Genomic DNA, 26812 nt, shown 5'->3' with positions numbered 1-26812 from the left:
TAAACTGTATGGGAACAAACGATCATTAATACGATCGTTTGGTCCCCATACTGTTTACATATTGTCGACAATGCTGATTTTTAGGGCTGCATAAAAGATGGGATCAGTCGACAAACGTTTACACAGGACAATGATCAGGAACAAGCGTTCATACGAATACAAGACCACCCAAGAATTTACCTGTGTAAATAAACCTTAAATAGGTGTGTGTGTAAATGGCCATTTGATCTGATTGTGATCTATCTCATCTGTCAGAAAAATTATTTTACATTTGTAAAAATGTGGCTGCCAATCACAATGATTTTAGCACGAAACAGCATCTGAAAGATATCTGAAAGAAAACTCCATTATAAGGAATAGAAAGGTTTTATAACCGATGAGGAAGAGGAGTATTGGTTCTAAAGGTACATGCACCAATGATTGGGTGAACAAACATTCATATGAACACTCATTCCTGGTTTTTGTCCTGTGTAAACAGGGCAAAGCTCAGCCGATGAGCGAACAAATGCTCATTCATCGGCTGATCGCATTTTTTATGCAGTAAGACGATGCTGCTGCAGACCTCCCAACTATCATATTGATGCTCAGGGAGAGGAGAAGTCTTCCGCTCATAAAGGAACTGAAACAACATCATCACAGACATGTAAGTTGCTGCTGGGGCCGGTGAGGACACTCTGATGGCACTGTAATTGGGGGAATTGGTGGCATTGTTAATAGGAGCACTTTGGTGGTATTATCAGGGAGAAGAGCATAGAAGATCTTCCAAGGATTGGAGATTGTGAGTAGTAAGGTAAAAGTGTATAAGACAGAACACATTTTTATTACTCAAATAGACTGTAATGGCAGGAAGGAGGTGAAGGGAACAAGTGAGCCCTAATCTACCCACCGCCCTGTCCCTGCCTACTTGCAACGACCCGCCCTAGGTGAAGGGGTACAACTTGGCGGCGGTCCCTACGCTGTCTAAGTGCAAGGGAGTACAAACAGGGAACACGCAAGGAAAGGGGCAGTAGGCCACGGAACGCCGCGAGGAAACGGAGCGGTGAATGAGCCAGTCAGGATCAGGATGTAGTGGAGTATACCAACGAGAGCACGGAGCAGGAAGCAAGCCAGGGGCAAAGCGAAGCAGGATCAGCGGAACTGAAGCAAGGCAGAAGCAGGCTGGAGCAAGGCAGCAGTGGGGCCAGGAATCCAAGAAGAATAACAAGCACTGAGGAAGAGAACACGGCAGGTATAAATGGACAGGGGGCGGAGCTAACTCCGACTGACCAGGCCGCGATAGGCTCTCCCACTCCTGAGCCTGCCACCCTTGTTGGTGGGAGCCGGTGTCAGTCTAAGAGGTCTGGCCTCAGGTGTCGACTGATTAATCCCGGGAGTATACACAGACGTAGTACCTGGCAGATCCTTTACAGTACTCCCCCTTTTATGAGGGGCCACTGGACCCTTACTAAGAGGACCCGGTTTAGTGGGGAAGAGAAGGTGGAACCTCCTGATCAATACCACAGCGTGAACATCTCGAGCAGGTACCCAAGTCCTCTCCTCCGGCCCGTATCCTCTCCAATGGACCAGGTACTGGAGGGAGCCCTGGATCATCCTACTGTCCATAATCTTGGCCACCTCGAATTCCACCCCCTCAGGGGTGAGAACAGGAACAGGAGGTTTCCTCGAGGGGGACCAGGACGGGGAGCAGCGTTTAAAGAGGGAGGCATCGAAGACGTCATGTATGCGAAAGGATGGGGGCAGCTCCAGACGGAAGGATACAGGGTTGAGGACTTCAATGACCTTATAAGGTCCAATAAATCGGGGAGCAAACTTCCTGGACGGGACCTTAAGGCGCAAGTTCCTGGACGACAACCAGACCAGATCCCCGACGACAAACCGGGGGTTAGCAGAAGGTCTACTATCAGCCTGAATCTTTTGTACGCTCTGGGACGCCTCTAGGTTCTTCTGAACCTGGGCCCAGACTGTGCACAGTTCCCGATGAATGTCCTCTACCTCGGGATTATTGGAACAACCAGGAGAAATGGAGGAGAACCTTGGGTTAAACCCGAAATTACAGAAAAACGGGGAGACCCCTGACGAGTTACTGACCCGGTTATTCAGGGAAAATTCGGCGAGGGGAAGGAATGAGACCCAATCAAATTGACAGTCAGAGATGAAACACCTTAAATATTGTTCCAGGGATTGGTTAGTCCTTTCCGTTTGGCCATTAGTTTCGGGATGGAAGGCGGAGGAGAAGGACAGATCAATCTCCAACTTTTTACAAAAAGCTCTCCAAAATAAGGAAACAAATTGTACCCCTCTGTCAGAAACGATATTGACTGGGGCCCCATGGAGACGCAGAATGTGTTTAACAAACAAAGAAGCTAACGTCTTGGCGTTAGGTAGTTTCTTAAGGGGCACAAAGTGGCACATCTTGCTGAAGCGGTCTACTACCACCCACACCACCGACTTGCCCTGAGATGGAGGCAAATCGGTGATAAAATCCATGGAGATATGGGTCCAAGGTCTCTGGGGAATGGGCAAGGAATGTAGTAAGCCCGCAGGTCGGGACCTAGGGGTCTTGGACCTAGCACAAACCTCACAAGCGGCGACGTAAGCCCTAACGTCTTTAGGCAACCCAGGCCACCAATAGTTTCTGGTAATGAGGTGTTTGGTACCCAAGATGCCAGGATGACCAGATAGTGCGGAGTCATGGTTTTCCCTGAGTACCCTTAGCCGGTATTGCAGGGGGACAAACAGTTTGTCCCCAGGGAGGTTCCCGGGAGCTGAACCTTGATCAGCCGCGATGTCAGAAGCTAAATCAGAATCAGTGGCAGAAACGATTATACCAGGGGGTAAAATACAAGCAGGATCCTTCTCGGGAGGAGGATTGGCCATGAAACTACGTGACAGTGCATCAGCCTTAATATTCTTGGACCCAGCCCTATAGGTAACCAAGAAATTAAATCTGGTAAAGAATAGTGCCCAACGAGCTTGTCTAGGATTAAGCCTCCGGGCCGATTCTAGGAAAACCAGATTCTTGTGGTCAGTAAGGACCGTTACCTGGTGTCTGGCCCCCTCCAGGAAGTGACGCCACTCTTCAAAAGCCCATTTAATGGCTAAAAGTTAGCGGTTGCCAATATCATAGTTACTCTCCGTGGGCGAAAACTTCCTAGAGAAGTAAGCACAGGGGCGGAGATGGGTGAGGGAGCTGGTACCCTGGGACAAGACGGCCCCCACTCCCACCTCGGATGCGTCAACCTCCACAATAAATGGCTCCCTTTGGTTGGGCTGAACCAGCACGGGGGCCGAGATAAAGCACTTCTTGATGGTCTCAAAAGCCTGGACGGCCTCAGGGGGCCAATGGAGGACATCAGCACCCTTGCGAGTAAGGTCCGTCAGAGGCTTAGCGACGACCGAGAAGTTGGCAATAAATCTCCTGTAATAGTTAGCGAACCCCAAAAAACACTGTAGCGCCTTCAGGGAGGCAGGTTGGACCCATTCCGCCACAGCCTGAACCTTGGCAGGGTCCATGCGGAATTCATGAGGAGTGAGGATTTGACCTAAAAATGGTATCTCCTGTACCTCAAACACACATTTTTCGGTCTTCGCAAACAGATTATTTTCCCGGAGGACCTGGAGGACCTTCCTGACATGCTCCACGTGGGAGGACCAGTCCTTGAAAAACACCAGTATGTCATCGAGGTACACTACAAGAAAATTACCCAGGTAATCTCTCAGAATTTCATTAATAAAATTCTGGAAGACGGCAGGGGCATTACACAACCCAAAGGGCATGACCAGGTATTCGAAATGACCTTCGGGTGTGTTGAACGCAGTTTTCCACTCATCCCCCTCTTTGATGCGGATAAGGTTATATGCCCTCCGTAGATCGAACTTAGAAAACCATTGGGCCCCCTGAACCTGATTAAAAAGATCCGGAATCAAAGGAAGGGGATACTGGTTCCTTACGGTGACCTTATTCAGGTTCCGATAATCAATGCACGGCCTAAGACTACCATCCTTCTTCCCCACGAAGAAGAAGCCAGCACCTACCGGAGAAGTCGAGGGGCGAATGAAACCCTTGGCCAGGCATTCTTGGATATACTCCCTCATAGCTTCACGTTCAGGACATGAAAGATTAAATATCCTACCCTTAGGAAGCATGGCACCAGGCACCAAATCGATGGCGCAATCGTAATCTCTATGAGGGGGCAACACCTCGGAGGCCTCCTTAGAAAACACATCAGCGAAGTCCTGAACAAACTCAGGAAGCGTGTTTACCTCCTCCCGGGGGGAAATAGAGTTAACCGAAAGACATGACATCAGGCATTCACTACCCCATTTGGTGAGATCCCCAGTATTCCAATCAAATGTGGGATTATGCAGCTGCAACCAGGGAAGACCTAATACCAGATTGGACGATAATCCCTGCATCACCAGTACAGAGCACTGCTCCAAATGCATGGAGCCAACAAGGAGTTCAAAAACAGGAGTATGCTGAGTAAAATAACCATTAGCAAGAGGAGTGGAGTCGATACCCACTACCGGGATAGGATAAGGCAAATCAATAAAAGGCATTTTTAGAGACATAGCAAATTCCACAGACATGATATTAGCAGATGAGCCAGAATCCACGAAGGCACTGCCAGTGGCAGACCGGCCAGCAAACGAGACCTGAAAGGGAAGCAAAATTTTATTGCGTTTCATATTAACGGGAAATACCTGTGCGCCCAAGTGACCTCCCCGATGATCACTTAGGCGCGGAAGTTTTCTGGCTGTTTATTCTTGCGCCTGGGACTGGTGTTCAGTAGATGCTTGTCGTCCCCACAATAGAAGCAGAGACCATTCTTCCTGCGGAACTCTCTACGTTGTCGAGGGGACATGGAGGCCCCGAGTTGCATAGGTACCTCCGAGTCCTCCGTGGAAGAGCGAGGAGACGGGACCTCGGGGGGAATCGCAGGGAAGTCAGAGGGGAAAACATTGAAACGTTCAAGCTGACGTTCCCTGAGACGTCGGTCAAGTCGTACTGCTAGGGCCATAACCTGGTCTAGGGAGTCAGAAGAGGGGTAGCTAACCAGCAGATCCTTCAGGGCGTCAGATAATCCTAACCTAAACTGGCACCTTAGGGCCGGGTCGTTCCTCCGAGAAGCTACGCACCACTTTCTAAAATCAGAACAGTATTCCTCAACAGGTCTCCTACCCTGACGTAAGGTCACCAGCTGACTCTCGGCTAAGGCAGTCCTGTCAGTCTCGTCATAAATGAGTCCGAGGGCAGAGAAAAAACGATCAACGGAGGAAAGTTCAGGGGCGTCAGGAGCCAAGGAGAAGGCCCATTCTTGGGGCCCTTCCTGGAGTCGGGATATAATGATACCCACCCGCTGGTTCTCGGAACCTGAGGAGTGAGGTTTTAGGCGGAAATAAAGTCTGCAACTCTCCCGGAAGGAGAGAAAAGTCTTACGGTCCCCTGAGAACCGGTCAGGTCACTTGAGGTCGGGTTCTAGAGGTGAGGTGAGGGGTACTACTAAGGCAGCGTCAGCCTGGTTGACCCTCTGAGCCAGGGCCTGGACCTGTAGGGAGAGGCCCTGCATCTGCTGGGTCAGGGTCTCAAGGGGGTCCATGATAGCGTCAGCGTAGGAGAAATGGTAGACTAGGTATGGGCTTGTTATTATGTAATGGCAGGAAGGAGGTGAAGGGAACAAGTGAGCCCTAATCTACCCACCGCCCTGTCCCTGCCTACTTGCAACGACCTGCCCTAGGCGACGGGGTACAACGCTGTCTAAGTGCAAGGGAGTACAAACAGGGAACACGCAAGGAAAGGGGCAGTAGGCCACGGAACGCCGCAAGGAAACGGAGCGGTGAATGAGACAGTCAGGATCAGGATGTAGTGGAGTATACCAACGAGAGCACGGAGCAGGAAGCAAGCCAGGGGCAAAGCGAAGCAGGATCAGCGGAACTGAAGCAAGGCAGAAGCACGGCAGAAGCAGGCTGGAGCAAGGCAGCAGTGGGGCCAGGAATCCAAGAAGAATAACAAGCACTGAGGAAGAGAACACGGCAGGTATAAATGGACAGGGGGCGGAGCTAACTCCGACTGACCAAGCCGCGATAGGCTCTCCCACTCCTGAGCCTGCCACCCTGGTTGGTGGGAGCCGGTGTCAGTCTAAGAGGTCTGGCCTCAGGTGTCGACTGATTAATCCCGGGAGTATACACAGACGTAGTACCTGGCAGATCCTTTACATAGACATTTATTTTACTGTGCTCTTTGATATGATTGCAAACTCAAACATGCTACTGCAAGCTGTATCATAAGTCACTACATTGTGAGATTTCTACATCTTACTTGATGTGTCTTAAGACTTTTCCACCCACGCAGTTCATATTTGAAAAGCAGGACAGTGTAGTTGTCAGTGTCTGTGTATTGTTTAGCTGGAGAAAATGTCACTTACAACATGGTAACATGACAATGAGTAGGGAAAGTGACATACCATAGACACACTAGTGATTATATATGTAAATTATACTACATAGCTCAATAATACACACTCTTTCATGTATAATGTTCGTTAATGTAAATGTACCTTTTTACTGAGAACATCATAAAGAAAGTCATACATCCTCATATGTTGGACTGAGCCTTATGGTTGGTGAGACACCGACCTGTCTTCAGACCCCCGTTTGCTCAACCAGTGTTACTGTCATAGTAGTATCACAGAAATAGCAAGACCCTCCCTTTTCTCATAGGATCACATTATTGCTAGAAAAAGTCCCTGTCAGTATTACTTTTATCCTAGGAATCGAAACTAACTTTTTCCTTTTCCGTTTCTTGTTTTTCTATATTATTCTAGATAATTGATCTATATGTATATATATATATATATATATATATTTATATATATATATACACACAGTTGAGTTACATTATTATGACCACCAGCTAATATCCAAAGTAACCGCCGTGTGCATCATGGACAGCAGCTAGACGGGCTGGGAGTGACTCAATATGGTGCTGGTAGGTTGTCTCAGGTATCTGGAGCCATGCTCGAACACCAAAGAACTACCCCTAAATGCTATAATAAGACCAAATCAATCGAATCATAGAAAAATACAAACATCTTTATTTAAGACAGACAATACATTTGATCAAAACCTGTTTAAAATGACACCCATAAAAACACAATATAGATTATGGTTATATTCATTGATATTGTATGCATAGCACCACCATTTTTTCTGCCCTGCCTTATGTACAACATTGTCTATTCGTACTGATTGTACATTGTGTTTTTATGGGTGTCATTTTAAACAGGTTTTGATCAACTGTATTGTCTGTCTTAAATAAAGATTTTTGTATTTTTCTATGATTCGATTGATTTGGTCTTATTATAGCATTTAGGGGAAGTTCTTTGGTGTTCGTGCTTTGTATGGGTTCCCATATGCGAAATGATATACATTGAATAGATGACCTTTAAAATAAAGTGATATTCTTTTTCGGTTTAAATAAAAATCTGGAGCCATGCTGACTGCAGTGCATCCCACATTTGCTGGAGGGTGCGTGGGGGAGGATTCATGGACCGAACAAGATGATCGAGGTGGTCCCACAGATGCTTAATTGGGCTAAACTCTGGCAAATTAGGGGGCAAGGGAAGTACTTGTAAATCTTGGTCGTGCTCTTCCAACCACTGTTGGACATTTCTAACCGTGTGACAATTCCGTTACTACCGTGCGAATGAAAGCCTTTTTTTTTAAATGCACCTTTGTTAGCATAGGAGCAGTTACCATCCGTCTGCTTCGGAGACCGATACGCAGTAGGGTTCGCTGAACTGTTGCTTTAGACACATGTCTGGGAGTAACATGGTTGATTTTCACAGTGAGCTGCTACACAGTAGCGTCTCATTCGGCCCTTGCGCACCTTTATAGCCGACATTCACCTCTCACATCAAAGGCACGTGGTGCTCCGCAGTTGCCACGTCGGTTATTCCTAATGGTGCCATTTGTCCACTCACGATACACTTTCACCACAGCAGCACGCAAACAGTTCACAAATTGCGCTGTTTGAGAAATACTGCCACCCTTGGCCCGAAAGCCAATAATCATCCCTTATTGGAACTCTGATAAATCGCCCCTTTTACCCATGGCAACAACCAGTGATATGTTTTCAGAGAGCCTATTGCACACCATATATACCCACCAAGCCAGCCCACGACACATCACTTCCTACATGGCCTATGCGCTGCCGACGTTGAAAGTAGGAGGTGGTCATAATAATGTGACTCAACTGTGTGTGTATATATATATATATATATATATATATATATATATATATATATATATATAAAACAACAGAAAGCAGCAGCATTCACTAAGTACAGATGTATAGGTGCCAAGCAAGTCGTCCCGATCCAAGGACAGAGCAATATACAAAAGTAGAAATCTTGCAGCACTCCAAATGTGAAAAAATGTTGGTTTTTTTTCAGCCAACAAAAAAGCATCATAAAGGTCCTATTGTTGGACAGAAACGTCGCTGTTTGTTGGCTGAATAAAACCACCATTTTTTCACATTTGGAGTGCTGCAAGATTTCTACTTTTGAATATATATATATATATATATATATATATATAAAATCTATGGAACCAAAATGCGTCAGTTTACCTCATTCCTCATGATTTCTATTATGATCATTATTAAAGTCACTGGGTTGCTGATTGATTAAAATGATTAAAAACTGATGCAAATTGATGTCACTTTGTTAGGGTGTTATCACAAAGGCCTTTAGTGTGCCACAGGGTTTAGCAATGCAGTTTTTAGCTGCATGGTTTTTACTGTATTAAAACACAAATGTATGCAAAAAGGACATTCTTTTGACATACGTCTGGCTAATAGAAGTCTATGGGAACGTTAGATGTATATGTAGGGAGAATTGATGTACACTGAAAGTAGTGCGCAAACTCTGCAATTTCAATTCAATAGATTCCCTTTAGGTTATATTCAGATGTGGCATATTTGTTGAAAACAATTTTATAGTACAATGCCAGTGAATGGGACTTTACAAAGCCAGACCTTCAGAGATTGGCCGACTACTGCAAAGGCTTAATTTAAAAAAGGGTTGTCTTTAAGAAACAACTCTTTTAACATCATTGAAAGGATTATTATAGAGTAACTGTCATTTGACAAAACTTTTGAGTGTCGTATCAGAAGTTTTGATCGGTTGAGGCTCCGGTTGCTGAGACCCCCACCGATTCATGAAAACGAAAAAGCAGAAGCACTCAGCCGAGCACTCTGCCCCTACAGCTGTAATGGTATAACTTCAGCTCTCCTCAGCTCTTCTTAGGGAGGCAGAGTTAGCTGAAGATAGGCTAATAGAAGTCTATGATCCCGTCTCCAGCTAACTGTCTTTCCGAGCAGAGCCGAAAAGTGCTGACGTTATCTATCAAACAATGGAGCACATAATGTGTGCTAAATTTATTATAGTCTTTATCTTTTACACCTACTTTGAGAGTTTTGAAAAGTATCTAAAATAAAAAGTCCGGTCTCACTCAATGATTACATCCTTGTATGAGTGTGCATAGAGAGATAGCTGTCACTCACTAGGTAGGCCCGCCTGTTTGCTGGTCTCACTCAATGATTACATCCCTGTATGAGTGTGCATACAGAGATAACTGTCAATCACTATTTAGGCTTGCCCACTGGACTCAGAACCCGAGAGATTGAATCTCTGTTTGAAACATATATGTAAATTAATAAGGCCCTGGGATTATAGAGACCTGTAACTCCAGTACCTGCTGATAGGCATGTAAAGACATTTGTTCGATCAAGCAAATAATAAATCAGAGATTAGAGATAAGGTAGAGGAAAACATTTATGTAAACAAAAAACACTACATGAAAGCTAAAACACGAAAAATATTGCTAATTGACAACAATTTATTGCCAATCTAGTGTAAACAGCCTTTATTGTAATCAATTTATCTTGTTTGGTCAATGTGAGATTAGCTAATAAGGCTTACAATGTATTAAAATGTATTCTACTGAACAATATGCTGCAAATCCACATCCCATGATTTTCGGCTATATTAGTGAACTGTAACAATTGTGATGATATGTGTGGTATATGACCAACTCAAACTCAATGCAATGAAATTATTCATAAATTAGTGTTATTTGCACTATAAAGATGAAATCCATAAATACCTATTTGTCTATTACTTATAAAGGCTCCCTTAATTATGGGTATTATATACTTCAATAATATACAGCTCCATATTGTGTTTGTCCAAATAACTAAAATAATTATTATTATATCCAAAAAGTCCAAATAGTTAATTCTCTTCTACACGTTGACTCATTTCCTCAATTTATTGCAAAAGAACAATGCTTCTGCATCAGCAAATTACCTTCACATGGAAGGCTTTTCATTCATTTTGAACTGTCTCATATATAGTTAAAATATACACAGTGATCAAGATAAACTAGGAACATCAGTCTTCCCAGAAGCACCCACACAAGTATGGCTCATACAGCTGGAACCCCATGTTGACATTTTGCAGTCAGCTGATCTGCCATTTCTCATCTGTCTTGCCTTATAACATGACTTTATGCCTTGATATCAGGCTTTATGTGTGTTAACAAGCTGTGCTTTCAAAATCACTGAACCACATACAATCGAGCCAAAAAATTTGTAATCTTCCGAAGTTATTCAAATATCGCTCTGATATGCCTATAGGCAAGACACATTTTTTTGCATCATTAGATCTCTCTTAAAATGGACAGTTTTATAATGTAATTTAATATAATTCACATGTAGCTTTGCATGTAGATTATTTACAAAAAAGCTACGACATTTTAAAGATATTAAACCTTTGCTTTACTAAAATCTAGAATTGTAGAAAATATCAATCCATTTAAAAGGAGCCTTTCATGTTTAACATGTTGCTCTGTCTGTGGACAGTGTTTTAGAGAGCTGGAGGTGCTGAGCAGATTGATGCATAGTTTTGTGGGAAAATATTTAGCATAACTTGTAATTTATTGCTTTAATTTCCTAATTTCTCGGGGTCTATGAGTCCAATGGACGATGTCACATCCCTGTATGAGTGTGTATACAGAGATAGTTGTCAATCACTAGGTAGGCACGCCTGTTCGCCGGTCTCACTCAATGATGAGAGACATCCCTGTATGAGTGTTTATACAGAGATAGCTGTCACTCACTAGGTAGGCCCGCCTGTTGGCCGGTCTCACTCAATGATTGAGAGACATCCCTGTATGAGTGTGTATACAGAGATAGTTGTCAATCACTAGGTAGGCCCGCCTGTTGGCTGCTCTCACTCAATGATTACATCCCTGTATGAGTGTGCATACAGAGATAACTGTCAATCACTATTTAGGCTTGCCCACTGGACTCATAGACCCTGAGATATTGAATCTCTGTTTGAAACATATATGTCAATTAATAAGGCCCTGGGATTATAGAGACCTGTAATTCCAGTACCTGCTGATAGGCATGTAAAGACATTTGTTCGATCAAGCAAATAATAAATCAGAGATTAGAGATAAGGTAGAGGAAAACATTTATGTCAACAAAAAACACTACATGAAAGCCCAGCTAAAATAATATTATTATGCATTTAAATAAAGAGATTATTAGTAAAATTTGAGCTAAAACACTTGAATTTAACAATAATCTCTATATCTTTAGGCAGTGCAGAGGTAGTAGTCACATTCAAACACTGGTGCATGAGGAAACCCAAAGGCCCCTCTGCCAGATAAGATGACACCAGTATTATAAATGGCAAATGGCAGATGGGGGTCCCTATTACAGATTTTGTATTGGCGCCCAGGAGTCCACACATTGCAAACATTTGTCGTTGCGGATTTCAAAGCACAAGTGTTGCATGCGGATTTCGCCCTATGTATTGCAAAGTGGGAAACCTGCGACAAATGTGTGTCAAATTCGTGGCATGCCCTGAATTCCATGTGGATACATGGGGTTTTTAAAATCCATCCATATGTATTGCGCTATAAATTGCTGCGGAAATTCAGTGCAAAATCAGCACTGATAATCCACCGCAATTCAACAGCATGTGGATTTACCCAAACATTAAAGGGAATGTGTTGCCAGAAAAACATGTTTTTTTTTAAAAAATTAAACATTTAGTGTGTGGGTGATTAAACATGGTTCAAATTTTTTTTATTTTTTTCACGAGTCAGGAAATAGTCAGGAAATATTATAAATTAATTCTAATTTATAATACTACCCATTTTTGGTCACTAGATGGAGCTATTCCCAAAATTGCAGCATTGCAACAATGGGTTAAAAGCCCTCGCTCTAGTGAGCTCTCAGCATCCCCCCCTCCTTTATCCTGGCTAGTGCCGGGATAAACGAGGGGTTTGAACGGTGTAACCTCCTACGCTGTGTGTCGCCATTTTTTGAGCTAACACACAGCGTAGTAGGTTTACATACAGTAGTAAACACACACAAACACGAACATACATTGAATTCTCTTACCTGCTCCTGCCGCCGCGGCTCCCTCCGGCCCGTCCGCTCCGTTTGCTGCCGCTGGTCCAAGTGCACAAATCCGGATGCCGCGACCGGAAGTAGTAATATTACTGTCCGGCCGCGACTTCCGGTCCACAGGAAAATGGCGCCGGACGGCGCCAATTTCGAATTGGACTGTGTGGGAGCGGCGCATGCGCAGTTCCCACACAGACGCCGTACACTGAAGTCAATGGGACGGGAGCCGTTCGCAGTCCCTATGGGACTGTGGCTGCCGTATTCCATGTCTGTATGTGTCGTTAATCGACACAGACAGAAATGGAACAAAAAATGGCAGCCCCCATAGGGAAGAAAAAGTGTAAAAATAAGAAAAAGTAAAACACAAACACACAAATGAATATAAACGTTTTTAATAAAGCACTAACATCTTTAACATATAAAAAAATAATTTGTGATGACACTGTTCCTTTAAGCAAAACATTTTTTCTTCTCAATTGTGACTTGATTATCAAATATAAACCATTCCGCACATTATTGTTAACAGAAGTCATAACAATTGGAAAGATATTGCTAATTGACAACAATTTATTGCCAATCTCCTAGTGTAAACAGCCTTTATTGTTATCAATTTATCTTGTTTGGTCAATGTGAGATTAGCTAATAAGACTTGCATTGTAAGAAAATGTATTCTACTGAACAATATGCTGCAAATCCACATCCCATGATTTTTAGCTATGTTAGTGAACTGTAACAATTGTGATGATAGATAACACATTTTACAGCAGGAGAATGGATAAGTTAATTAGAACCCATATACAGGGGCGTAGCTAGGGGGGGGGCAGGCGGGGCACTTGCCCCGGGCGCAATTCAGAGGGGGCGCCAGAGCCCCCTCCTCCTGCACTATAATTGTACCTGTGTCGCAAGGACACAGGTACAATTAGAAGCAATGAATGACCGGGCACGTTCCGTGCCCGGCCATTCAGCGCCTCTCCACGAATGAAGCGACTAGTACCTTTTGTACCAGTGACGCTTCCATCGATGAAAGGCGCTGACTGACCGGCAGGGAAAGTCATCCTGCCCAGCCAATCAGCGCCTTTCATAGACGCCGCGTTCAACCCCCAGGAGACCTGCGCAGAAGAGAGCAGGTCTCCATGGCTGTCGGACGGCGTCGGAGCGGGAATAAGGTGAGTTTGAATTATTATATATTTTTTAAATTGTAATAGACGTGTGGCTGTATCTGCGGGGGGACTTTATCTACGGGGGTGTCTATCTACAGGGGGACTATATCTACAGGGCTGGGCTATATACAGGGGGACTATATCTACAGGGGGGCTATATCTACAGGGGGACTATATACAGGGGGACTATATCTACAGGGGGACTATATCTACAGGGGGACTATATCTACAGGGCTGGGCTATATACAAGGGGACTATATCTACAGGGCTATATACAGGGGGACTATATCTACAGGGGGGCTATATCTACAGGGGGACTATATCTACAGGGGGACTATATCTACAGGGGGACTATATCTACAGGGGGACTATATCTACAGGGCTGGGCTATATACAGGGGGACTATATCTACAGGGCTGGGCTATATACAGGGGGACTATATCTGCTGGGCTATATACAGGGGGACTATATCTACAGGGGGGCTATATACAGGGGGACTATATCTACAGGGGGACTATGTCTACAGGGGGACTATATCTACAGGGGGGCCTATATCTACAGGGGGGCTATATACAGGGGGACTATCTACAGGGGTGGGCTATATACAGGGGGACTATATCTGCTGGGCTATATACAGGGGGACTATATCTACAGGGGGACTATATCTACAGGGGGACTATATCTACAGGGGGCTATATACTGGAGTGGGCTGTCTATAGAGCACCATATACAGGGGTGGGCTATATAGTATAAAGCCCCCTGTATATATAGCCCACCCCTGTATATGGTGCTCCATAGATAGCCCACCCCAGTATATAGCCCCCCCTGTAGATATAGTCACCCTGTATATAGCCCAGCCCTGTAGATATAGCCCCCTGTAGATATATTCCCCCTGTATATAGCCCACCCCTGTATATAGCCCCCCTATGTATAGCCCACCCCTGTAGATATAGCCCCCCTGTGTATAGCCCACCCCTGTAGATATAGCCCCCCTGTGTATATCCCAGCCCTGTGTATAGCCCAGCCCTGTAGATATGGTCCCCCTGTAGATATAGCCCCCCTGTAGATATAGCCCACCCCTGTATATAGTCCCCCTGTAGATATAGCCCACCCCTGTATATAGTATCCCACAAATAGCTCCCCCCTATAGTGCTCCACAGAAAGCCCACCCCTGTATATAGCCCCCTTGTACATATAGTCCACCCCTGTATATAGTGCTCCACAGATAGCCCACCCCTGTATATACTATATACAAGGGTGGGCTATCTGTGGAGCACTATATACAGGGGTGGACTATCTAGTGGAGCACTATATACAGGGGTGGACTATATGTACAAGGGGGGGGCTATATACAGGGGTGGGCTATCTGTGAAACACTATATACAGGGGTGGACTATATGTGGAGCACTATATACAGGGGTGGGCTATATCTACAGGGGGGCTACATACATGGTTGGGCTATCTGTAGAGCTCTTTATACAGGGGTGGGCTATATCTACAGGGGGCTATATACAGGGGTGTGCTATCTAGAGCACTATAGGGGGAGTTATTTGTGGGACACTATATACAGTGGTGGTCTATATGGGGGCACTATCTACAGGGGCTCTATGGCAGGCACTATCTACAGGGGGCTCTATGGCAGGCACTATCTACAGGGGGCACAGTGTGTGTGTGTGGGACACGGTGTATGGTGCTATTATAATTAGAGGTGCAGTGTATGGCACTATTATATTTAGGGGTGTAGTGTGTGGTATAATGATAACTTTATATTTATTTATAGGTGCAGAAATTTTGGAAAAGTGAGAAGCTGAAGACATCTAAGCGGCAAACTGCAGAAATGGGCTGTGACCGGGAGAAGTCATCATAGAGGTCTGGACCAAATGGAGAAAAAGAACTAGAATCTGAGACGTCACCGGTGAGTCACTTAATGTAAATGTTCATTCTGCCTCTAATCAGTAATGTAGTCACTGTATGATCTGCAGTGAGATGATGGGTGGTATGATTATGATAGGATTTATTTTTTGTGAAACGGCATCTCCCAGCATATCCTTATCATTGTTCGGGTCATGCTGGGAGCTGTAGTTTTACGCCGTACACACCTATACAGCAGGGGTTGCACTAAATTGAGCTGTATTTGTGCTGGTGTTGTATATATGTAGTGAGCTTGGTTCTTGTGTTGTGTATAGAACCATATTGCTTGTGAAATGTACAAATAATTTTATGCTTGCGTTACATAAAAAGAAATGACACGTCGATTGGTAGAGAAAACAAACACGGCGAGGGGGAAGGAGATGTCGGGAAAGAGGTTGGGGGGGGGGGCGCCAAACTGAATCTTTGCCCCGGGTGCTGGAGAACCTAGCTACGCCTCTGCCATATATATCAAGTGTAACGAAAACTCACATTTCTCCAACCAAAGATTAAGCATATCATGCAATAGATGTGCAATAACCCAACTGGTATCACATAATCCTATGTCTACAAACATAAAAAGATTATTTGAGAAGTACATCCAGTCCTGTTGGTTCCCCATATCTGCAGTGTGAATAGAGAGGATACATGGACATTATCCAAGGGTTGTAAGTTTGCCATATACATAGTGATTGTCCTTTTTCTTTACATAATAGTTTGCAGTAGGCTGAATGTCCCATAAATAAACCAGTTAATCATGGAAATGTAACAATGGCCCATGGTATGTGGGATAAAGCTGGTCATATATTAGTGATTTTGGATGTCTGGCTATATTGTCATTTTGAATGACAGTGCCATTTATTAAAACAACAAAATGACAGTATACGTAGATCCCTGCATAGGTCTGTGACTAGGTGGTATAAGCGAATATTGATGATGTGACAATAATATTGCCAGACATACCCTTTGACCAATACTTGCCTATAATAAACAACTGACATGGTCTCTCAGATGACTAGAGCCACCAGTGTATGGCCAGCTTAAACATTTATAGATAGCCAAAGACATGTCATGCGTAATCATCAATAATTGATATAGTTGGAAACAAGTCCAATACATTTTCCCATAATCCAAAATATTACAGTTGATCTTATATCGGTGCAATAATTAATATTATTATGATATTTTGACATATTGCATGAAAAAATCATTACATAAAAGGCTATAGATCTATATACTAACAATCTATGGGAAACTATTTACAAGTCTTATGTATACAGTACATAAGTAATTTAATAAATAATTCTTACCGTTCTTTCCACCTCAGTGTATAAATAGTCCAGACCTGACGGTCACATGCAGCTCAGTCATATGCAGAAAGAAAGTACAGTATCTTTCCAGTGCTTCGAGCGGAAGCACAAAAGTAAGGCAGCAAGGATGAAGTGAGCAGTGTGGAAATGAATGGGTGCAAATGTAGCATTGTGCTCTAGAGATAGGGCTGCTATGCTAACCACACCTCCAGCAGGGGAGTGTCCAAGGAATTAACAAAGAGGCAAAGGGGGGAGATCATTCCACAGCAGGTAGGCAGAGCGGGCACATTCCTCAGCAACACTGCTCATATTATTACTTTCCAAAATCTGGGGTCTATGTGAAAATCTTATTATTACTGGGAAATATCCCCCAAAATGTTTTAAATATTCACATTTGTACCTGGAAACTGATTATATTTCAGTTGTTGTAGCATTTAAAGTATAATAAATAAAATACAATTTATTCAGCCCTTACAACCCATAGATTACATGAAAGACAAATCTTTACTATAGTAGAATGACAACAAACAATGCAACCAAAATGATAGACAAAATATGTAATAATTACCTGTGCTTATAGAGGCTCTGTCACCACATTATAAGTGGCCTATCTTAGCTTTATGCTAATGCCTTTCTTAATGGACAACTGGACGTGTTTTACTTTTTGACCAAGTGGGCATTGTGGAGAGAAGTGTATGACGCTGACCAATCAATGACCAATCAGTGACCAATCAGTGACCAATCCGCGTCATACACTTCTCCCGATTCATTTACACAGCATATAGTGATCTTATTACATCACTATGTGCAGCCACATAAACACACTATAATGTTACTGCAGTGTCCTGACAATGAATATACATTACCTCCAGCCAGGACGTGATGTCTATTCAGAATCCTGACACTTCTGTAGCGTCTCTGTGAGATTTACAGCAAGGCAAGCGTAATTTCATTTTAAATGACAGGTTACAACGTAAGATTGCCTTGCTGTAAATCTCACAGAAACGCTACAGAAGTGTCAGGATTCTGAATAGACATCACGTCCTGGCTGGAGGTAATGTATATTCACTTTCAGGACACTTAAGTAACGTTAATGTGTGTGTATGTGGCTGCACATAATGATGTAATAAGATCACTATATGCTGTGTAAATGAATGGGGAGAGGTGTATGACGCTGATTGGTCACTGATTGGTCAGCGTCATACACTTCTCTCCACAACGCCCACTTGGTCAAAAAGTAAAACATGCCCAGTTGTCCATTAAGAAACTCATTAGCATAAAGCTAAAATAGGTCATAACTCCGTCAAAAATGATAGTTTTTCTAAATAAAAAACACTGTTGTCATCTACATTACAGCGCCGATCATATTATGTACAAGATAGGCCACTTATAATGTGGTGACAGAGCCTCTTTAACGGGGGCCTTCCCACACTAAACATTTATAAATGTTAGATTGCTAATGGCTAACAGAGCAAGTGGCAGCACACATGCTCAATCGCCCCTCCATACAAACTCCTGGGGGATGGATGCATGGAATAGAGGATGAATGAGTAACTCTGGACCCCCACAATAGTGATCGGTGGGGTTCCCAGTAGTGGGGCTCCTAGCGATCAAACATTTATCACCTATTCAGAGTATAGGTCAACCTGCCTCAATAAGGGGGCTTAAAATGTGGCTCTTGACTCCATTAGAGCTCCAACTATCACATTTAGACAAAGCTCGAAAAGAAAGAACTCATATGTTAGTTAGAAAAAGTGTTACAGTCTGATTAGTTGATGCATCATGGTTAGGGAAGGTTTGAAGCTTTTTAAAATACTTTACAAACACTAAAAGTATATTGTACAGTTTAAAACCACAACAGCTTAGAGCAGACATGGGCAAACTACGGCCCGCGGGCCACATACGGCCCGTTAGGCTTTTTAATCCGGCCCGCCGAACTTGTCCAAGATATATCCGTCCTCAGCAGCTGCTAGTTCGCGCAGGAGGACGGATATATCCGTCCTGTGATCGCGCGGGTACTGACAGTTTACCCACGCGATCAGCGGCAGGAGCACGGCTGTTATACACAGCCTGGCTCCTGCTGCAACTGCCGGAATCGAAGCACGCGCCGATTCCGGCAGTTTAACCCATTAAATGCCGCTGTCAACAGTGACAGCGGCATTTAATGTGTTTGACAGAGGGGGGAACTCCCTCTGTCTCCCGATCGGCGCCCCCGCAAACAAATCGCGGGTCGCCGTCGGGTTTCCATGACAGCCGGGGGTCTAACAAAGACCCCCAGGTCTGTCTTCAGCATCTGCCTGTTAGGCGATGCCAGAGGCATGACCTAACAGGTTGCCTGTCAGTTTTACACTGACAGGCAATAATGCTTCGGTATACGAAGTATACCAAAGCATTATATATGCGATCGGCACATCGCATAGTGAAGTCCCCTGGTGGGACTAAAAAAAAAAAAGTAAAACCGTTAAATAAAGTTTGTGAAAAAAAAAATAAAAAAAATTACAGTCAAAGTCAAATAAAACTACTTTTTTGCCCCAAAAAGTGGTTTTATTTAATAAAACGGTCAAAACAAATCACACATACACATATATGGTATCCCCGCGATCGTAACAACTTGACCAATAAAATGAACACATTAATTAAACCGCCGGATGAACGGCGTCCAAAGAAAACGCAAAAAACAACGGCAAAATTCTCTCTTTTCTCCCATTCCCCCCATAAAAAAATAAAATAAAAGTTCATCTATAAGTCCTATGTACCCCAAAATAGTACTAATGAAAACTACACATTGTCCCGCAAAAATCAATCCCACGTACGGCCACATCGACGGAAAAATAAAAAAATTACGCCTCTTGGAACGCGGCGATGCAAAAACAAGTAATTTTTTTCTAAAAGGGTTTTTATTGTGCAAACGTAGAAAAAACATATAAAACCTTTACACATTTGGTATCCCTGTAATCGTGCTGACCCGTAGAATAAAGTTAACATGTTATTTACGCTGCATAGTAAACGGCGTAAATTTATAACGTGAAAATTAATGCTGGAATAGCTGCTTATTTTCAATTCTCTCCTAAAATAAAGTTAATAAAAGTTAATCAATATGTTATAAGCATCTAAAAATGGTACAATTACAAAATACAACTCGTCCCGGAAAAAACAAGCCCTTATACGGCTATGTCGACGGAATAAAAAAAGAGTTACGACTCTTGGAATGCGACCGTGGAAAAACAAAAAATAATCCTTGGTCATTAACGTGCAAAATGGCCCGGTCATTAAGGGGTTAATGTGGCGCGTATTTCTCTTTATTTCACTTTAATTTTCACTTCGTTTCACGTCACCATTAAGCCCTTCGGTTTTCAAAGAGTACAATATCAGCCGTCACTTTGCCACGAAGCATGCAAACTATGCTAGCAAGCAGTCAACACAAGAACGGGCGGCTACTGCTCAGAGGTTGGCAGCTAATTTACAGAGTCAACAGAACTTTTTTCTTGATAAATCACAGTGCGTATGTTATTTTAATCTATTTACATTTCCTCCTCCCAGTATCTGCGAAATAGTATGTAAATGCCATATCTTGCATATTCCTTGAGACAAATTTATTAACTGATAAGGGCTATTTTTCACATTTGAAAGACAGTTAATAAATTGGGTTGTAGTGTTCTTACTGTGCTATGAGGTTTGCACACACTACATTTAATGCTTTAGTATATCCGGCCCAAACACTCCCTCCAAATGCTCCTGGCCCGGCCCCTCTGTCAAATTTTAGAACCCATTGTGGCCCGCGAGTCAAAAAGTTTGCCCACCCCTGGCTTAGAGTGATGGTATTTTCCTCACATATACAATACTAGTATAGAAAACCTGTTACATGGGTTTGTTAGCAAAAGGAATGATAATAAGTTGTTTTTTTTGTTTTTTTTTTAAATAATTGTATTTTAAAACCTAATTACCAAAATTTGAAACCTAAGAAAAATTCTGAAGCGTTTGCTGAATAATAGATTATTCCCCCAGGGTAAAGGTATAATGTAGTAGTGTCACATCCAGTCCTATGTAACGTCACAGATAACACAGTAATAACTCTCTGAGTACAGATAATGTAGATGTTACCTGCAGTCCTATGTAAGGCTCTATTCACACGACAGGGTCCGAGTGTCGGCCGATTAAAACTGCCCTTTTGGTCAGTATTTCTCGGTCATTTTGCATCCGTTCCGTTTCCGTTCCGTGTTTCCATTTTTAACGGCCGATTTTGACCCGTTTTGCATGCGTTTTTTTCCTCTCCATATTAAAAATGGATGAATTTAATTTGTACATTTTCTGCTACACACTTCCCTCTGTAGATAATGCCACACCCTGCCCTCTGTAGATAATACCACACACTGCCCTCTGTAGATAATGCCACACACTGCCCTCTTTAGATAATGCCACACACTGCCCTCTGTATATACTGCTACAGCCCCCTTGTAGGTAGTGCCACACAGACCCCCTTGTAGGTAGTGCCACACAGACCCCCCTGTAGGTAGTGCCACACAACACCCTGTAGGTAATGCCACACAGCCCCCCTGTAGGTAATGCCACACAGCCCCCCTATAGGTATTGCCACACCGACCCCCTGTAGGTAGTGCTACACTGCACCCTTCAACATAGCCACCCCTCATAGATGCTACCCCGCATAGATGGTACCACCCTACTTTCCTGTAGGGGACCGCTCCAGGAGAGGTCCCCGACTTCAATGTCCATATATGGAAAGTGACGTCAGAGACTTTTCCTGTTGCGGAATCACCGGCCACAACGCCGGGGATTCCGCTTCAGAAGTCCCTGACGTCACTGTCCATATATGGACAGTGAAGTCAGGAACTTCTGCTGAAGCAGAATCACCGATTACAGCACTGGGGTTTTCGCTTCACGAGTAGGGTAATGCTCCAGGAGAAGTCCCTGACATCACTGTCCTGGAGCTGTCCCCTACGTTTGCTCGTTCATCTGCTGATCGCTGCCCTGTTTACACAGGGCAATTATCAACAACAAGCGTTCTATGAACGATCGTTTTCACGATAATTGGCCCATGTAAAAGGGTCTTAAAGAGGCTCTGTCACCACATTATAAGTGCCCTATCTCCTACATAAGGAGATCAGCGCTATAATGTAGGTGACAGTAATGCTTTTTATTTAAAAAAACTATCTATTTTCACAACGTTAGGAGCGATTTTGGTTTATGCTAATGAGCTTTCTTAATGCCTAAGTGGGCGTATTTTTCCTTTCGACCAAGTGAGCGTTGTACAGAGGAGTGCATGACGCTGACCAATCGGCATCATGCACTCCTCTCCATTCATTTACACTGCACTAGCGATATAGTTATATCGCTATGTGCAGCCTCATACACAAACCCTAACATTACTACAGTGTCCTGATAATGAATACACATGACCATCCAGCCTGGACGTCATGTGTACTCAGAATCCTGACACTTCTGAATCTTTTTTGTGAGATTCCGGCAAGTGAAACGAAATCTCGTTTAGCTCCGTAATCTCGCGAGATTTAGTTTCACTTGCCGGAATCTCACAAAAAAGATTCAGAAGTGTCAGGATTCTGAGTACACATGACGTCCAGGCTGGATGGTCATGTGTATTCATTATCAGGACACTGTAGTAATGTTAGGGTTTGTGTATGAGGCTGCACATAGTGATATAACTATATCGCTAGTGCAGTGTAAATGAATGGAGAGGAGTGCATGATGCCGATTGGTCAGCGTCATGCACTCCTCTGTACAACGCCCACTTGGTCCAAAGTAAAAATACGGCCACTTGGGCATTAAGAAAGCTCATTAGCATAAACCAAAATCGCTCCTAACGTTGTGAAAATAGATCGTTTTTTTAAAAATAAAAAGCATTACTGTCACCTACATTACAGTGCCGATCTCCTTATGTAGGAGATAGGGCACTTATAATGTGGTGACAGAGCCTCTTTAACTCTTCCTTATATCTATCTCTGGATCCATCCCTAAACACTGACCTTAACACCAGACACCACTAAAGGGGGTTTTACACAGGACGATTATTGGGCAGACGAGCATTAACCCCTTCCCGCTATTAGGCGTGACTGTATGTGCAAATTCAAAGTGCGTTCCCGCAATAGGGCGTACAGTCACGCCCTGTAGATAAAGCCGGCACAGGAGCTATGCGCGCTTCATCTTCAGCGGCTGTCAGCTGTAACACACAGCTGACATCCTGCTGCAAAGGTGGCGACGGCAGTTACCGCCGATCGCAGCCATTTAACCCCTTCAATGCGGCTGTCAATGGGAGAACCCACTTAACAATTTATGGGATGTGTGTCTACGGTGGTACAAGCTGGGCACAACACATTGAGTACTGAAATGGCATATCTGTGGAAAACGGCCATTTTCAATCTCCAACATCTATTGTTTACTCATTTTTGCAAAACACTTGTGCAGTCAAAATGCTCACTACACACCTTGATAAATTCTTTGCGAGATCTAGTTTTCAAAGTGGGGTAATTTTTTGGGAGTACCACTGTACTGATACTATAGCTCAATGCAACATGGTGTCAAAAAACAAATCTTGTAAAATCTCCACTTCAAATACTAAATGGCGCTCTTTCCCTTTAGAGCCTTGCTGTGTGTCCAAATAGCAGTTTATGACCACGTGTGGGGTATTTCCCTACTCTGAAGAAGTTGCTTTACAAATGTTATGGTGCTTTTTCTCCTTTATTTGTTGAGAAAATGAAAAATGTGGAACTAATGCTACGTCTTATTGGAAAATAATGTAATTTTTAATTTTCACTGTCCATTTCTAATAAAATCTATGAGACACCTGTGGGGTCAAAATACTCACTACCCCTCTAGATGAATTCCTCAATGTGTGTAGTTTGCCAAATGGAGTCACTTTTGGGTAGTTTCCACTGTACTGGTACCAAAGGGGCTTTGCAAAAGTGACACAGTGCAGAAAAACCAATCAAGCAAAATCTGCTCTCCAAAAGCCAAATGGCGCTCCTTCCGTTCTGAGCCCTGATGTGTATTCATATAGTGGTTTATTGCCACATATGGGGTATTTCCGTACTCCGGAGAAGTTGCTTTACAAATGTTATGTGCTTTTTGTATCCTTTATTTGAAGAGAAAATGAAACATTTTGACCTAAAACTACGTCTTAGTTGAAAAAAAAATTTTTTTTTTCACTTTTACTGCCCAATTATAATGAAATCTATGAAACACCTGGGGGGGTTAAAATGCTCACTACACCCCTAGTTGAATTCCTCTAGGGGTGTAGTTTCTCAAATTGAGTTACTTTTGGGGGGGTTTCCACTGTACTGGTAGCTTAGGAGCTTTACAAATGCGACATGGTGCCGAGAAATCAATCCAGCAAAATCTGTACTCCAAAAGCTAAATGGCGTGCCTTCCCTTCTGAGTCCTGACGCTTGCCCAAACAGCAGTTTATGACCACATGTTGGGTATTTCCGTACTCTAAAGAAGTTGCTTTACAAATGTTGGGGTGCTTTTCCTCATTTATTTTTTCAAAAAAATTAAAAATTCTGAGGTAAAGCTACATCTTATTGGAAAATAATGTAATTTTTCATTTTCACTGCCCAATTCTAATGAAATCTATGAAATACCTGTGTGGTCAAAATGCTCACTATACCCCTAGATTAATTCCTCTAGGGGTGTAGTTTCCCAAATGGAGTCACTTTTGGGGGGTTTCCTTTGTTTTTGCACCACAATACCTCTTCGAACCTGACATGGTGCCTGAAATATAATTTAAGAAAAGGAAGGCCAAAAAAATCCACTGGGTGCTCCTTTGCTTCTGGGGCCTTTGTTTCCGGCCCGTAGCACACTAGGGCCACATGTGGGATATTTCTAAAAACTGCAGAATCAGGGCAATAAATATTCAGTTGTGTTTCACTGGTAAAAATCTTCAGTATTACAGGAAAAATGGATTCAAATGGAATTTATGAAAAAAAATTTCATTTGCAAATTTCCCTTCCACTTTGCTTTAATTCCTGTGAAACGCATAAAGGGTTAATAAACTTTTTAAATGCTGTTATGAATACTTTAAGGGGTGCAATTTTTAAAATGGGGTGATTTGTTGGGGTTCCTAATATATAAGGCCCTCAAAGCTACTTCAGATCTGAACTGCTCCCTAAAAAAATTGCCTTTTAAAATTTTCTTGAAAATGTGAGAAATTGCTGCTAAACTTATAAGCCTTGTAACGTCCTTGAAAAATAAAAGGATGTTCAAATAATGATGCAAACATAAAGTAGACATATGGGAAATGTTAACTAGTCGCTATTTTGTGTGGTATAACTATCTGTCTCACAAGCAGATGCATTTGAATTTAGAAAAATGCACATTTTTGCAAATTTTTTCTACATTTTGGTGTTTTTCACAAAAAATATTGAATTTATTGACCAAATTTTTTCACTAACATAAAGTACAATATAGAATTGTAATTGTAATTATAATAGAAAACAATCTCATAATCGCTTGGATAGGTAAAAGCATTCCGGAGTTATTACCACATAAAGTGACACGTCAAAAAAATGATGCTGTGTCATTTGGTCCAAAAGTGGCTGCGTCCTTAAGGGGTTAATATAACGCTCGTTGCCGATAATTGCCCTGTGTAAACAGGGGAACAATCAGCAGATGACCGAGCAAACGCTCGATCATCTGCTGGTCGTATCGTTTTAAAAAGAAAAAATATTATCGTTGTCGGCAGTACATCTCCCTGTGTAAACAGGGAGACCCACTTCCAACATGATAATAATGAATGGGGACGAGCGATCGGAGTAACGACCGCTCCTTCCCATCAATAGCTCCGTGTGACAGAAGCAAAGCAAGCGCCGATCATCGATGTCTCTTTGATTGGTGCTCGCTGCACCGGCCACTTATCGGCCGGTCTAAAAGGGCCTTAACGCTCTGCTGCTCTAAGGACAACTGCTAATCAATGATTCTGTTATCTCTTTGTTTGGGCATTGGCAGGCAATGCCTTTGGTCTGGATTTTGTCATTATTTAGCTTTGCCTGGTTGATTAGAGCGGACTACCTTTCTTGGGCTCATATATACAGTCCTGGCCAAAAGTTTTGAGACTGACACAAATTGTAGTCTTCACAAAGCTTGCTGCTTTAATTTTTATGGTGGCAATTTTCATTAATTCTAGATTGTTATAAAGAGTGATCAGATGAATTGTAATTAATTGCAAAGTCATACCTTGCCATGAAAATTGGCTTAATCACAAAAACCCCACTTCCACTGCATTTCAGCCCTGCCACAAAATGACCGGCTAACATCATTTTAGTGATCTTCTCGTTAGCTCAGGAGAAAGTGTTAATGAGGACAAGTCAGCTTATATCACTCTGTCATGCTAATTTAATTATAAGAGCAGACTGGTTGCTTTAAAAGGGGGATGGTGCTTGAAATCACTGTCTTCTTCTGTTAACCATGCCTCCAAGGAAACACGTGCAGTCATTATTGCTTTGCATCAAAAGGGCTAGACTGGCAAGGACATTGCTGCTTGTAAGATTGCCCGTAAATCAACCATTTATCGGATCATCAAGAACTTCAAGGAGAGAGGTTCAATTGCTGTGAAGAAGACTTCAGGGCGGCCCAAAAAAATACAACAAATGCCAGGACCGTCTCTAAAAGTGGATTCAGCTATGGGATCATTTCAACACCAGTGCAGAGCTTGCTCTGGAATGGTGCATCTGCACGCACAGTGAGGCAAAATTAGTACATGGTGGATATTGCGGATTGAAAATGTCAATTTTTCCACAGATATGCTATTTCAGTGCTCAATATGTTGTGCTCAGCTTGTACCACTAGAGACACACACCCAGTAAATTGTTAAGCTGGTCCTCTGGAGTGTAGTATTGTCCCACATGTGGTCATTAACTGCTGTTTGGGCACACTGCCAGGCTCAGAAGGAGTGCCATATGGCTTTTGAAGAGCAGATTTTG

At 43.0% G+C, this 26812-nt stretch overlaps 1 protein-coding gene across 3 annotated transcripts in view; it reads right to left on the bottom strand.

Moving 5' to 3' along the window:
• The window catches only part of ENTPD3 (ectonucleoside triphosphate diphosphohydrolase 3), a 69734-nt gene extending 52706 nt beyond the window's left edge, over positions 1-17028 (bottom strand). For all 3 annotated transcript variants that reach the window (XM_075827141.1, XM_075827143.1, XM_075827142.1), the window contains exon 1: positions 16863-17028. The gene's annotated coding sequence lies outside the window, so the exon portion shown is untranslated. The remainder of the gene's footprint in view (positions 1-16862) is intronic.
• Between the last annotated feature and the right edge of the window lie 9784 nt (positions 17029-26812).

This window comes from Rhinoderma darwinii, chromosome 5 (assembly GCF_050947455.1).
Source record: "Rhinoderma darwinii isolate aRhiDar2 chromosome 5, aRhiDar2.hap1, whole genome shotgun sequence".
NCBI classification, from domain to species: Eukaryota; Metazoa; Chordata; class Amphibia; order Anura; family Rhinodermatidae; genus Rhinoderma; species Rhinoderma darwinii.
The sequence above is the reverse complement of the archived record's forward strand: the minus strand, read 5'-3'. Positions and strand labels throughout refer to the sequence as shown.